The 16060-nt window shown below is 33.7% G+C and overlaps 1 non-coding gene across 1 annotated transcript; it reads left to right on the top strand.

Moving 5' to 3' along the window:
* The first annotated feature begins 15379 nt into the window (after window positions 1-15379).
* LOC126023396 (U6 spliceosomal RNA) lies at window positions 15380-15486 on the top strand. Its single transcript, XR_007500522.1, has one exon. It is a non-coding gene; the product is annotated as a U6 spliceosomal RNA (small nuclear RNA).
* Window positions 15487-16060: the final 574 nt, after the last annotated feature.

Raw genomic sequence — 16060 nt, 5'->3', positions numbered from 1 at the left:
GAGGCAACTTTGGCCAACAGCTGGTTAGGCCAACCTCTGTTTGCAGTGCTGCAGGCCATTCAGAAGCATCTCCGGTGGTTGCTGGTGCTGATGACTTCTGGGTGACAGCTACATCCTGCACAGCCCCTGGGGCTTATGTGGGCCAAGAGGAGTATGAAGTGGGCCCTGACTCACAGGGAGGATTCAGGAAACCACTGCTTTGGGGACACCTCACCTCTTACAGGTTTGCCTGATTTTTTTTTTTTTTCATGAGCCTTCATTTAGAGGAACCAATGGGGGGAAATGACAAAGAATTGGAAAAAAGTAGGGCAGAAGCAGATATTAAGGAAAGAAGTGCTGGTGACATTTACTGTTTTAGGATTTTTTTTCTGCATACCTCATGGGTCTATGCAGGTCATGCTATTACATTCTGGATTTTTTCCAAATGGAAAAAATGTGGCACACGGAAAAAGAATATTGTAAACTTATTGACCACACTGACCTCAATTATTGAAGTAACATACTAGAAATATTCTTGTTTATAGCCTTCATTGTAAATGTCTTAAAAGCAATAAAATAGGTGAGAACATTGCATAAATAAAATGACTTTATTACAGTTTTGAGATGATCATAGTTTTAATTTCCTCTTTAAACACATATTTCATTATATTTTATTCCTAAGTGATTTTTGAAGAAATTCCTTAGTAAGAATAAACTTAAAATATATATGGTTCCTTTTTGACACGTGCTGTTATGCTATACATAATTATACTTACTTCCTAGAGGAGTCAATACTATTAACTTATGTATTTTACATTTACATTTTAGACTATAGAGTTTAGATTTTTATACCATAGGAAGTTGTAAAGAACACAGAAGATCCATCTACTTTTCTCCCATCTGGTACTAATGACTAGATTAGACATTGTTTCAATAGATAGCATGGCTAGAAAATAGATGTATATGTAGTTAAATATGTATAGTGTTTATATCATTTTATCACATGCAGGAAATTGTGTAATCATGCCACAACAAAGATACAATATTTCTGTAGCTACCAAAATCATCCTTATGACATTTTCATTTTTATCACATCCACCTTCTTTACCCTATCCAGATATTTTTTATCATTTTGTGAATGTTACATAAATGGTACGAGAATGAATAGGATGCTATCAAGACTTATTATTTTATTCACTATAATAATGCTTTTCAGATTCATTCAAGTTGTGTCAATTGGTCTCTTTTCTTGCACTAGTAGTAGTTCAGTTGCTTGGTTAGCATTTAATGATAAATGTATAGATATATTTCTAATTTTATATTTACTATTAGCCTTAAATTGAAATAAAGATATGCTAAAAATACCTATGAAGTAACATGTGTGAGGACAAAATTTGAATGCAATTTTTTTTTCAAAATAACTTTTTTTGTGAAAGAATTCATAAATTACACTTTTGTTAAAATAGAAGACTTTGGAGGAATGGAGAAAAGGAAAAGGGCAGATAAAATATGAACTTAGACAATGAAATACAAAATTAGCCCATTTAAAACTTTTCACAGCCCAGGGATAATACTGAGATTTTAACTTTACTCAAAACAAGTCATATTTCTTGAAACTAAGAAAAATGCCACTGCAACAAAGATTCTCTCCTAGTCAATATTTATCATGTAACTGATCACTCTGGGACAGAGGGACAAAGACATGCATCGCTTAAAATGATAGTGAGTGACTTGTCAGCTTGAAATGTGTCATCAAGTAAAACTATCTTTTTTAGCTACTGTGAATCTGTCAGTGGTCCAGAGTCTGTCAGTGACCTGTCTGTCTTCTTATTCTACTGCTGGGATTATGTGATCATTATAGAATGCTCAAAAGCACTAGAAGCCCTAATGTTTGTAACTGGCTCAGCTGGTTCAGAGAAATGCATCACCACTGAACAGTACTTTGAAGAATTAATCTCAACCTTGCCCACAAGAGAAAAATTATCTATTATGCTCTACAAGTGTTAGGATTTCACATTTGAATCTTCAGATACACATTTTCAGTTAAAAAATGAACACAAACTCAAAGTGTGGAACTCTCACTAGACCCAAATCTAATGAATGAAACAGTCTCCATTTTAGTAATTTCTTTAGCCAGAAAAATTATTACATATCAAAACTCTCATAGAGAATAGAGGCTAAGAAAGGTGTGATGATTCCAAAGCATAAATGTATAAGGACCATCATAACTTAAAGCATTCTTAATTATTTTTATAAGAAAATATTTTCTGAGTCATCTAAAATGGAATAAAATTGAATTATTGTCTTTATTTTATGTTCATGTTGGATATAGAAAACATAAACTTCCTATGTTCTTTGGGGTTATGACTCCTGTTTGTAAAACATAAGGTCCCACAGTATGTGGTAGGCCAAGTAACACAGACATCCCTGCAAATTTTGGGGGAAAGTCACATGGCTTATTCCTGGTTCTGCACTCAAAGATTATTCCTGGAAGAGTGATTGTAAGAGGGTTCATAAGGGCTACCAGGGGGTCAAATCCTGGTTGGCTGAGTAAAAGACAAGAGCTGAACTTGCTGCATTTTGCTTTGTCCCCAATCCCTGTGATTTTTTTTTGGGGGGGGGGGTGCTGGGTAGGGTGGGGAGTGGCTCAGACCTAGCAGGGTTCAGGAGATGCTCTTGGCTCTGTGCTCAGAATTTTTTCCTGGCAAACTCGGGGGAGCAATGTTACATCAGAGGTCAACTTGTATAGGCTATGTGCAAGGCAAATCCCCTACCAACTGTACTATTGCTCAGTTCCCCAAGCACTGATTTAAAAGAGCAAACACTTTGCTCTAAGTTAGGGGACTGAACAAAAATTTTATTGACTTGTTTTCATCTCTTATATCATGTTGTTTCCTTACTTGACTAGTGATAACTGTCATTAGGGAGATTTAATATGAAATGCAAGCGCATAGACAGGCATTGTGTTTTTCTTTGGATGAACAGGTGTCTCATGTTGTGCTTAGATGTCTGAGGTCCTACCATTGATAATCAGTTAACTGGGCCATCGGTCAATACAAACACAAAATGTGGTACTGCTCACATCCTATAGTTCTGGGGATGCTGGGGCCATGCAAAAGGTGTTGAGAGGTGGAAGGTATCCAGGTCTGTAACTAATGATACTTGGGGAATTTAGTGGTGCTGAAAATAAACATGGTGTGGCATATACCCCCTAAGCATTGTGCCATCTCCAGGCCACAAAAGCATTATATTTTTAAGGAGCATAGGTGGCTTGGTCATTTATTTTCCCCTTTAAACAAAATAAATAAACCATTTTTGGGAAGTAAGATAAAAATATCAATTTATTATGAGAACATTGGCAAAAGTTAAGGAGTACCAGTATAATTATTTACAAATGATTTCTTTAATTTGAAAGCTCTATTTGTACTTTAAAGAATGAAACTAAATATAAAGTTTTATTTACATTTTTTCATTAAACTGGAATTCCCTAAGTTTCAAACTCCTTAACATGGAAGTCAAGGTCAACTTAAGTAAACCTTGAATTAACACACTGTCTAAATTAGTCTATTTATGGAGTATTCTAGAAACAGAACATGAGGGTTTTTTTTCCTGTCTGGAATTCATTTCTTCTCTCTGAGTCATAGCATTCTTCTTATGAAGCCTGACCTACATGACACAGATATCATATTGAACTATCCGGTTCTTTTTCTCAAATTTTGATCCTTGAGAGTTTAAAAATAGTATCCAGTACTTCTACAAAACATTTTAAGGCAAAATATATGTTTTCTTTGTCAGAAAAAAATGTAGATAACTATCTAGGTTATTTGACATCTTATTAAGAATCATAACAGAGAAAATAGCCAAAAGAATATTAAAAACCATTTCAGTTCTTTGAAATTAATGCAAACTTAAATAAATTACCAAAGCAATAAAGCCTTATTATTGGTAAATCAAAAATAGTACTGTCAAACATAAAGTAACTACTAATTGAGACAGACAAATTGATAGGAGACAAATTCTTCAGTCAGATCAGACATGCAGTTATGAATCCTGACTCACTAGTTTTGGGTAAACTACCCAAATCTTTGGGTAATCGTTTTTGAGTACTATTTATTTTACTTGTTAAAAGGGATGGTAATAATACTTATTAAGTGGTGAACATTTTACTACTTTGATACATGTGAAAATTGAAGCAATACTGGCCTATCATGGATGCGAAGTTCTGAGTGAGCATTTAAATAATAGCGTTTTATACCTTGCTAAATTAACAGGATTGTAGAAAGAATGGACTAATTCAGACCTAGATTATTTAGATTTCTTAATGTCCTCTATCTTTAACTATTGTTATATGAATGGGAGAGAACCCCTTTGTACCCACTATTCAGGAAGACTTTGCTAGCTTTGTATGCTGGACAAAGGTTAAAGCAGCATTTTTTTTTTTTATTAAATCTAGTTAAAATTCATGGCACATTTAATTTTTTATTTTAAAACTTATTTTATTGCAGACACCTCGATACTTGGAATAATAGGGTTTCATGCATCAAACATTTTCAGCACCACATCATCAACTAGACAGTCTAATGTGCTTCACCTTTGTACCAGTGTCCACCTGTACTCTCTATCCTCTATCTCTTTGCTGTCCTAAGCTTCCTATACCGATGTTCATTGCAGCACTATTTATAGTAACCAAAAATGGAAACAACCCAAGTGTCCAAGAAAACATGTTTGGATAAAGAAAACATGATACATTTACACAGTGGAATACTACTTACCTATAAGAAAAGATTAAATCATGCAATTTGCTGCTATGTGGTTGGATCTAGACCACATTAAGTGAGGGTAGTTAAAAGGAGAGAGATTGATACAGAATGATCTCCCTTAATATGTTGGAGATAAAGAAAAAGTTAAAAAATAGCAAATACCCAAATGGATAATCAAATAATAGATTGTTTTGTATAAAGGGAACAGATGCTGGATATTTGCTTCAAAGTATCATTTAAAATATTTCAATGCAGTCACCATAATGACCTGCCATCCTCCCCAGAAGAGCCCAAAGAAAACAAAGCAATGGAGGTGAGCCAATACAGCCCATGATGGGTGGAAATAAAGGAGTCCTGCCTCTCCACTCCACAGCCACATACATATTCTAGTTAATGAACCTCAGCACAACATGTAGAAAACACCACACTACAAGCATGACAATGGAAAAACAAACAGACCTCCACCATGCATAGAGACTGAAGATGGCAACTCTGATGACCTAAAAAAGTGCCAACTATCAATTTAACATCTCAGATAAGGACTTTAAAGAAGAAGTATAGAGGATCCCCATACAGCTCAAAAAAAAAAAAAAAAAGCTTGGAGCAAATTGAACAAACCACAAATAGAATCAAGAGGAAATGAAAATAGATCTGAGAAAATACTATATTGAAATAACAGACTAAAAATCTTGGTAGGCAAAATGAAAACTCCAGCAGAGTAATTGTAGCTGAGGACAGAATTAGTGAGCTAGAAGATGAGATGCATAATAACTCCATACAACAGAAGAGATTAAAAAAGAGCCTTTAAAAATGATCAGACAATGGGAAAAATCCTCAAAGTATGTGAACAGATAAAAATAGAAGTCTGTAATAAACTCAACAAAAGCAACATAAGAATCATTGAAGTCCCAGAGACCCAGGAAGAAAATCTCCAGTAGAATCAATAGTCAAGGAAATCATTGCAGAGAAACTCCCAAAGCAAAAGAGTGCATGCAAACAAATTCTGCATACATGAAGATTACCAGCTAAAAGAGATCCAAAGAAAAGCACCTCAAGACACATCCTAGTCACAATGATGAATCCCACAGACAGGAAAAGGAACTGAAAGCAGCAAGATCAAAAAGGGAAATAACAATAAAAAAGGGGAAATTAGATTCAATTTGCTCCATGCACATTCTAGTAAAAGTAAGGGAATAGTTGTGTGATAAACTTCACATTTTATAAAATTTAAGTGATCAACTATACTAATAGAGGTTAAGGAAGGACCAATAAGTTGTTCAGATGAAAATAACGTAAGGCAGTTTTCTCATAATAAGAATTTGAGATACATTTTATGCTTTTTATAAATGGAAAGAGTATTTTGCTTTGTTTTAAGTTCTTTAATGTTCATTATTTATACCAAAGATGTTCTAAATACAAAAATACAAGACAAAATCAACTAATAGCAATATACATGTACATAAATATTTAATACTTTTCATGTAAGGCACACATCTGGCAATGCTCAGAACTTACTTTAGACTTCATACTTAGGAGATATTTCTGGTGGAATTTGAAAGGTCATATTTTGTGCCAGAAATTGATATGGAGTTGGCAGCACACAAGGCAAGTTTTAAGTGCTTAATCCCTATATTATTTCTCTGGCTCCATATGATTCATTGATAAAGAAATGACAAGCTACCATATTTTTGACTAACTTCTTTTCTTGTAATTTCTATGCATTCAAATACATTATGCCTAATGTTGTTCTGTGAAATATAAGTATTTCAATGGATATATAGATGTGTTTTTATAAAATCTTTATCCTACTCTGTATAGCTAGCATATTTTTGTATGTTGTATATTAAAAACTTACTGTAAAAACAGGTTAGTTTTGTGATGCTGTGGTTATCATGGCAAATATGTGTACTGTTTAATTTACCAGACTAGATTAAGTACATATTGTGAAAAGCAAGATAGTGCTGATGAATAATGACGGTGTCATTTCTTTATAATTTCTTTATCAAGAAAATGTGTCAAAGTTTCTGTTGTAAATACATGTTGGTGGTTTTTATCAGGAGTTCGTGTATGTGAAATGTGAATCCCATACAAGTTAACATTAGGCAATAAATATGAAGGTCCAAATAATAGATTATTTGAACAGGCTTTCAAATGTATGTCATTTCTTCTGGGAATATGTAGATCTTATAGTCAAAGCTATCAACAGTTTCTGAAATGTTTATCAGTAGTTCTTGATTTTAAACTTGTTAAAGAGTTTTTGCCAAGAATATAAAATCTTTTTTTAAACTGGTGTTTATTTCTATTTAAATTTATAAATATTTTTACATATATTTAACCATTATTTTTATGAGTTAAAAAATAAACAATTCAAGAGTAAGTTCTCATCAAGTATTTAGTATCATGACTATATTATATGAATCACTAATTAAAAAATATTCAACCAACAATAAGACCTGAAAGGTTTACTACACCTTCTAGAGAATATGCTCTATGTAAATGGGTTGGTGGAGGAGTACAGAATACCTTTAATATGGTGCCAAGGTGTTGACTCAAAACTAATAGCTTTCTAGACAATCCAAAAGAAATAAATCTGGAAGATCAAAAAAAAAAAAGAATGTTTATTTTGTTTTTCCTACATCTTAGGAAATGCTCTGAGTTTTAATTAATTAATTAATTTTGGTGTTGAGTTAAATCACGAGGGGCTCAGGGATTAATAATAATAAATATTAGTGTACTGTAAGTAAATATGAAAAATATTTAAGATTTATTTTAAGATTATCTTATTTAGATCCCACTTCATAGGATCCAAAATATGGCCATAAAATCTTTTATAAGGGTTTGGGCATCTTTAAGAACTCACGACATCCTCATCTTATCTTTTCCTTATATTGTTATTTTTTCTGTAGTTCCTCTTGATAAGAAATAATAATATTGTTTGTATGATAGTATCTCTAGGAAGTCTAGTTGAGATGATTACAATTTGAGTAATAAATAATTAGGTAATAAATTATAATTAATTTAGCAGATTTATTAGTCGTCTTACCACCAAAAAGCAAGACAGATATTTTTAAACAAGCTAAATGTATCTTAAATATTAATTAATTAATTAATTAACTGAAAGCATGAATCTCTATCATCTCTATGGGTACTAAACACAAAAAAAATCTTTATTTATATAACAAATGTTTCAGTATTGTTGTTTAGAAGAAAATATTAGGGACTTCATGCCAGGATATTTACATGTGAGTTTAAGGTCATAGCAAATGAAGAGAGAAAACAGAAAGAGTGGAATACTAACTTTGTTATTAGAAACACCACTAGCATTACATTTAATCCTATTTATTAGCCATTACTACACAACAGGTGAGCTAGAATGTCTCCCAAATTGTGTAATAGCTGACTCAGGAGGGACCTCATTTTTATCCCTGGCTTCTCATATGGTCCCCTAAGACAGGAGCGATTTTTGAGCGCAGAGTCAGGAGTAACCCCTGAGGGTCACCAGTAGTGGCCCCAAAACAAAACAAAAACGAAACAAGTGAACAAAAACAAAAAGTCCCCATTAAAGTCTAACATTTGTTGCTTTAAATTTAGATAGGACTTCCTGTTTGAAATTACTTGCAAATATATTTACTAATTTCTAACTCTCAAAGAAAGAACTAAGCATGAGTAATAAAGTATTTGACATCATAGATTTTTAAACTTAGATTCTAAGAAAACATCTACTGTTGTATCTTCACTACATAAGTAACATACATACGTCTTGTACTAATACCCTCTATTTAGAGGTAAAGATGGAAGTTTTAGTAAGAAGTTTCTTTAGTAAGAAACTTCAGATGTAAAATTTTAGTAAGAAGCTGCTTCTCAAAGCAAATCCATCCATACACTATCAGGGGTCCTCAAAGCAAATCTATCCATACACTATCAGGGGTCCTCAAAGCAAATCCATCAATACACTATCAGGGGTCCTCAAACCTTTTAAACAGGGGGCCAGTTCACTGTCCCTCAGACCATTGGAGGGTCTGACTATAGTAAAAATAAAACTTATGAACGAATTCTTATGCACACTGCATATATCTTATTTTGCAATGAATAAACAAAACAGATACAAATACAATATGTGGCCCGCGGGCCATAGTTTGAGGACCACTGCATCATAATGATTAAAATTATTATGTATTAAAATGAACTCATTATTATTAGATTAAAACTATGTGACTGGTCAATGGGAAAATTAAAGTTGACATATTAGTGACTTCAAATCCTAGAATTTAAGCAAAATATAAAACTTTTACTTTGGCACTTAAAAATTTTTTATTGAATCTCCATGAATTATAAAATTACAACTATATTTATGATTAAATTTCAGCCATACAATGTTCCAACACGTTTCCTTTCACCAGTACCTATAACCCTCCACCAAAGTCCCCAGTTTTCCTTCCATACACCCCCTTCACCTGCCTCTGTGACAGGCACATTTCCCCTCAACTATAGTCCTGATGTCCTTTCCCCATTCTAGTAGCAAGCTTTCTACTAGACACCAATTAGAAAACTTGTCTTGCACCAATCCTTTCATATATTGTCAATATATGAAAAGAAAAAGAAAAAAAAGAAAAAAAGATAGCAAAGCCAAATCAACTCTCCCCAATCTCTCAGTATATTTGGATGTTTAAACACTGACTCTAAGGACAGGTTCAGGAGTTAATATGAACCATGGTACTGTTGAGCTTCACAGGTTGATCAATGTTAAACAAACACATATTGCAAACTGAGTCTTATTACGAGTTTGTTTTCTGAAATTCCATGGGTCAGGGTCAAAATGTGCTGTTTTCTAGCTTTTCAGTGGTGCTGATGTACTTTAACAATGAAGAATGTGATAAAACACTTTCTGAAAACATATCAAAACGAACACCCAATGCTATTAAAATTTATTTAATTTCATGATAAAATTATTCTGTCAGACTTATAAGTAACAGTAATAAAAATATAATTTTATATTGCATAATTATTTTGTTGAATCCTTACAGTAGCCTCAATTTTTTTCCTATAGAGAAAATTGAGTTCTAGAATATTTATATGTCTTTTGTTTGTTTAATAGAAAACTTTAAAAGTTTTTTAAACCGCTAAAATATAACAAAACTTAAAAATTTGCTATTTTATTCAAACACTGTGGTTTACAAAATTGCTCAGAATAGAGTTGTTTCTGGCATTTAGTGTTCCAACACCTCTCATAATACAAAATTGTTAATAATACAAAAATTGTTTCTGGCACTTAGTGTAACATTCACTCCACCATTATTTCCCACCATTCCCTAAGCCCACATTCTTGGCAGGTATGAATGTTTATTTAATATTGCTTGTTGAAAGTAAATGGTAACGGACTTATTAGAAAATATTTCACTAAAAGAAAAATTGTAAAAAAATTGTCATATCTCACAATAGGACATTAAGTCACTGAAGGTTGGCTAAGCTATTTGTTGCAAGTTGAACATTCTGTGTGTGTTATTAGTTTATTGAGTTTAGGTGACTTCTATGATAGTTTGGTGCATTTCTACCAAGATGCCAGTTTTGAAAAATTTGGAGGTGTTGCATGGTTTGTGCTCCAGGAATTTCTAGATTTGTGGAGCTGGGTTGAGGAACTGACATGGTGGTGGCATGGATATTGGGCTTCTGAAAGTACAGCAGCATGGGAGGCAGACCAATCTGACTCCACAAATATTTCAGAATTCTCAGTCCCCAAACTGGCATACCCAGAGTTTGGGGCAATCAGTTGTTTCTTTAGAGGTCAGTGGAAAAGGGGTGAAGTTAAGCCATTGGCATGGTATGGTTGCGGTAAGTGTACACTCCTGAGACTTCAGTTCAGGGAAATTGCTCCATGCCCTTCCCCAAGGCACTCCAGAATTATCAGCTGTGAGACTGAAACCAGTCTATATAGGAGTTCAGACATTCTGGCTTGCCTCTCTTTCAAGAGTAAAAGAAGTCTATAGAACTGGAACAAGTTAGCTGACTTAGTGGTGGCTATGGGCTATGGATGGGTGTGGCTCAGTAGCAAATATTTCAATTTTACAAAAATTTCTAACAGTTTTGAAGTTAGAAACACTTCTTTAAATAGTCTTCCAATAGTCAGATGTATTTAACAAAAGTATAAAGATTTAATATTTGCCAGAAATAACCTGAATGCTAAATAGATAGATACACATAAAAACTTGTGATGTGAATAAGATTATTATCTTATTTTTATAGATAAGGAAACTGAGGCTCAAAAGTGGCAAGTGACTTGCCAAATTTACTGATAGGAATGAGATTTAAAATGAGACAATGATGCTCCACAACCTGTCCTCATTAGATAATGAATTAATCTGCATGCTGTTATGGTCTGTTCCAGAGAACTTTAGTCTAAACAGGGCAGACATACAGACAAATGGGTTAGTACATGGGTAAGCACAACAGTAACACTAGCAGCTAGCAGAGGTTGGAGGGAATAACTCTACCTTGTCTAAAGTTTCTCTGCTAATAGGCAGTAAAACAGGAATCAGATCTTAATTTTTAAATTTGGACTCAATTTTCCCCTGTTTCCAAATATAACTTTATATTTGACAAAAGAGTGATTTTTTTCCCTAGGAATATAGCCTACAAACTGAAGGATAAAAGCCGAGTTTCTTTGAATAGGAAGAAAAAGACTATGGCTTGTAATGATTTAGAATGTAAACATAGGGGCCGGAATGATAGCACAGTGGATAAGGTCTTTGCCTTGCATGTGATCAACCCGGGTATTTTCCCTGGCAACCCCCTGGTTCCCAGAGCCTGCCAGAAGTGATTTCTGAGCATAGAATCAGAAGTAACCCCTGAGCATGGCACATAATACTTAATTTATGATATAGTAGATTATGTGTCAAATAGAGGCACCGATGAGCCTACTCAGAGCATAAAATATTCAGTTACTACTCCTTGTTAGAATGATTGCTTGATGGAAAACTGGAAAAGGAAAGAAATGAAACTAAAAGGAATTTATTTCATTGTTCACGTCTTAACTTTGTGAATGTTTTGATAAACATAATTAGATAAAAATTTTAAACTTTTAAATTAAAATAATCAGAATAGGATTTATATTTAACTCATATTGGAACACAATTGCTGATTTCTTGAACCAATGTGTAAAGTGTAGCTATCTGTATTTCATTCCTAAGTTTTGTAGTACTAATAATGACTAAAGAGGAAGGAAGGAAGGAAGGAAGGAAGGAAGGAAGGAAGGAAGGAAGGAAGGAAGGAAGGAAGGAAGGAAGGAAGGAAGGAAGGAAGGAAGGAAGGAAGGAAGGAAGGAAGGAAGGAAAAAAGAGTAGGAACAAAGGAAAGATGGAAAGAAAATTTTAACCAGTTTCAAAGGTTAACTATACTTTAGATTATAATTTTTTAATTTTAGATTATTAAAATAGTGCCTGTTATATAGTAGATTATCAATGAATGAATGATTGAGTTAATTTCTCTTCTAAAGTGTCTAGTGTCATGTAACTCAAGGAAGTAAAACACTTCTTTTTGTTCTTTATGTGTATGTGATCTCATTTCTTTTTTCTTTCTTTTTTTGGGCCACACCCGTTTGACGCTCAGGGGTTACTCCTGGATATGTGCTCAGAAATCGCCCCTGGCTTGGGGGGACCATATGGGATGCCTGGGGATCGAACTGCTGTCTGTCCTACGCTAGCACTTGCAAGGCAGACACCTTACCTCTAGCGCCACCTTCCCGGCCCCAATTTCTTTTATTTTTTCACATTCACAAAGTTGTTCATCACTGAGTTTCAGTCATACAATATACAACACCCTTCATTAGTGCACGTTTCCCACCACCAATGTCCCCATTTTCCCTCCTGCCTTCCCCACTACCCTCTCCATGCCAGGCTCTTCAATGTACTTCCTATAAAGAAGTAAAGGCTCAGAGTTTACCTATTTCATAGTTCTACTGTTAGAATATTAAACCAGGTCTTTTGAATCAAAATCCTATGCTAACTGTTACCAATGTGCACAGTTCACATCCAACGACCGACCCAGTCTTCTTAGCAGGCAGATTTTTAGAATTAATATTGTATTTTGAGTCTAATGCTGCAGTACTGTTGGCTCTGTGGTACACACACACTTCACCTCACATCTATTTACTGATAGTTTCAAGTACTGATGCCCCTATTATTTTATACCTGCTTCTTCTTATCCTCCCCTCATTTACTAACCATTTTATCACTGTAACTTAGGACCAATTATGTACCTCTATATTGGTGCCTTATGTTCTCTTGACAAGTTTTCTTACATACTACTAAGTTTAATTCTTGACTTTCTTTTCCTACTTCTTACTTTACATACAACAGTATACTCCAATTCCATTTAAGTTGTTATAAGTTGCATGTTATTTAAGAAAGAAAGAAAAAGGGACTTCAGAAAATGCAAAAATATTACTTGTTCATCAAATGGAAGAATCAATATTGTCACAATGACTATCTTACCTGAATGATCTAGATTCAATGCAATCCCTTTCAACATTTCAGACATTTTTCAAATACTTAGAATTTGTATGTAACCATGAACTACTCTGATTAGTCAAGGAGATACTGAGAAATAAAACGAGAGGTATGCCATTATCACACCTGAAACTATGTTATAAAGTTATAGTAATCAAAACAGCATGATACAGCAAGGCTAGACTCTGTTAAATGGGTTATAATCATGAACCAAAAGACCATATCCATAACCAATTATTTTCGAACAAAAGAGCTGGGTACCTGAAGTGAATAAAGATAGTCTCTATGACAAACTATGTTAGAAAAATACCACAGCATTTCTAACCATAAGTAGATTTCTATCTGATACTTTGCACAAAAGACAATTCAAAGTGTATTAAAGACTTTGATATTAGATTAGGATCCATAAAATGTACTGTGAACGCATAGGTAGAATGGTCCAACATTGAGCTCTCAACTGTGTTGTAAATAGTAGAATTCCATTGGCAAAGATAGTAAAAACAATAATAAACAAATGGGACTACTTTAAGTTTAAAATATTTTTGCATGACAAAAGAAACACAGGTTATGAGGAGAAAAGTTTATATATCTTAATCAGATAAAGGGTTAGTAATGCTTTAAATTGTTTACATAGTGAAAGTAATAAATACACACATATATGTAAAAAATATATATATATATATTTGCTTTTGGGGGCCAAATCCTGTGATGCTCTCAGAAATTGTTCCTGGCTTAGGGAACCATATGATGAGATGTCAGGGATTGAATTGTGGTTCTTCCTAGGTCAGCTGTGTGCAAAGCAAACACCCTACCACTATCTCTCTGGCCCCAATAATACATACTTTTTATTGTTCTTGATTTAATGTCACACCTGGTAACACAAATAAATTCAGGACTTACTCCTGGCTTACTCAAGGCTTGCTCAGAGACAATGTGTTGCTAAGGATTGAATCAGACCAGTCACAACCAAGGCAAGCACTTTTACTCCTATACTGTCTCTCTTGATCTGATACATGACTTTTAAAAATTAGTTGACATATATAAATGGGAAAAATATTACATTTTACAAAATTTGAAAATAATTTATTCATATTTTTCTTTCACAACTTTTTCTTATCATTTGTGAATGTCTACATATGTGTGATTTTTAAAAATTAACTTATAAAATATGTACACATGATTGCACACATAAAACCAATCAGTCTATAAGAATAAGTAGCATTTACAGATGAAAAAAGAGAAGGTGTGTAGGAAAATTGGATAAACGGGGTCAAATCTATGATAATTAGTGGACGTTAAACTTTTGGTAATGAGGATAATTCAGTATGCAGATGCTAATATTTCAGTATGTACAACTGAAACCTATATTACATTAAAACCAAAGTAACTCAAATTTGATAAATAAAAACTAAAATAGGCTTTTTATCACAATTGGATATTTACTTTCTTTTAAAAAACATTTTAATTTTCTACACCCTTATTATTCTTTTACTATCTTTAAATATATGATTGTAAGCAATAGCCTAATATTCTATAAAGTCAGTTCTCTATAAAGGGACTAATGATTCCATGAAAATATTATTAACATTCACTATCATTTTACAATGACTGTCAGCCTAAGGAGTTATAAGGAGCTACTGCATTTTTAATATATTACAAAAATCCATCAATAGAAAAATTATTAGTATTACTAATTGCAACCTTATAAATAAGTTCTAAAGAAAGGTTCTGGTTACATATATTGAATAAATGTCTTTCAGAAATATTTTAGTTTATTAAAAATTTTTATTATATGAACTATAAGCCAGGAATTATCTAATAGTAGTCATGAAGTAAAAATAAAACAAAAATAGGTACTGGAGAGATGTGTTTATGTGCATGGCCAACTCAGGTTTGTTCCCCAACCTTCCAATAGGTCCTGAGCCCCTCAAAGAGTGACTCGCTAACTGCAGAGCCAGAAATATGATCTGAGCAATGCTGGGTGTGGTCCAAAAACAAGCACAAACAAAACAAAAACAGGAAAAAATACTTACAATTTGTCTCAATTGAAGGGGTCTAACCATGTATCCTCAAAACTAAATACCTGCCCAAATGTCCTTAATCTTCTGTTGTCCTTAATAAGTTAAGAATAGTTATTCTGTGCTCGCTTCGGCAGCACATATACTAAAATTGGAACGATACAGAGAAGATTAGCATGGCCCCTGCGCAAGGATGACACTCAAATTCGTGAAGCGTTCCATATTTTTAAATTGGTGGTGGGAATGTTGCACCGCTGAAGGGGGGTGTTCTTTACATGACTGTAATCATACAACTATAATCATGTTTGTAATCACGGTGTTTAAATAAAGATAAAAAAAAAAGCATTTTCAAGTATGAAACACCACTGATGAAGCAAGTGAAAGCAAAGATGAACACATGAGAGTACATTAAATTAAAAAGCTTCTGCACCTCAAATGAAATAATGACTGGAATACAAATACTGTCCACAGAATGGGAAAAATTATTCAGCAAATGCCCATCTGAAAAAAAAAAAAGAATAGTTATTCTTTTTTTCTGCTAGTGTTCTTACATTTAATGAAAACCTGGCAGGCCAAAGTAGGGCATTTGCCTTGCATGCTTCTGACCCAGGACAGACCCGGGTTTGATTTCAGTATGGTCCTCTGAGTCTGCCAGGAGCAATTTCTGAGCTCAGTGCCAGGAGTAACCCCTGAGTGCAGCTGGGTGTGCCCCCCCCAAAAGAAAGAAAGAACAAGAAAGAAAGAAGAAAGCAAGGAAGGAAGGAAGGAAGGAAGAAAGAACGAAAGAAAGAAAGAGAGAGAA

The sequence above is a fragment of the Suncus etruscus genome, chromosome 11 (assembly GCF_024139225.1).
Source record: "Suncus etruscus isolate mSunEtr1 chromosome 11, mSunEtr1.pri.cur, whole genome shotgun sequence".
Lineage (NCBI taxonomy): Eukaryota > Metazoa > Chordata > Mammalia > Eulipotyphla > Soricidae > Suncus > Suncus etruscus.
Note: the sequence above shows the minus strand (reverse complement) of the source record. Positions and strands in the feature narration are given on the sequence as shown.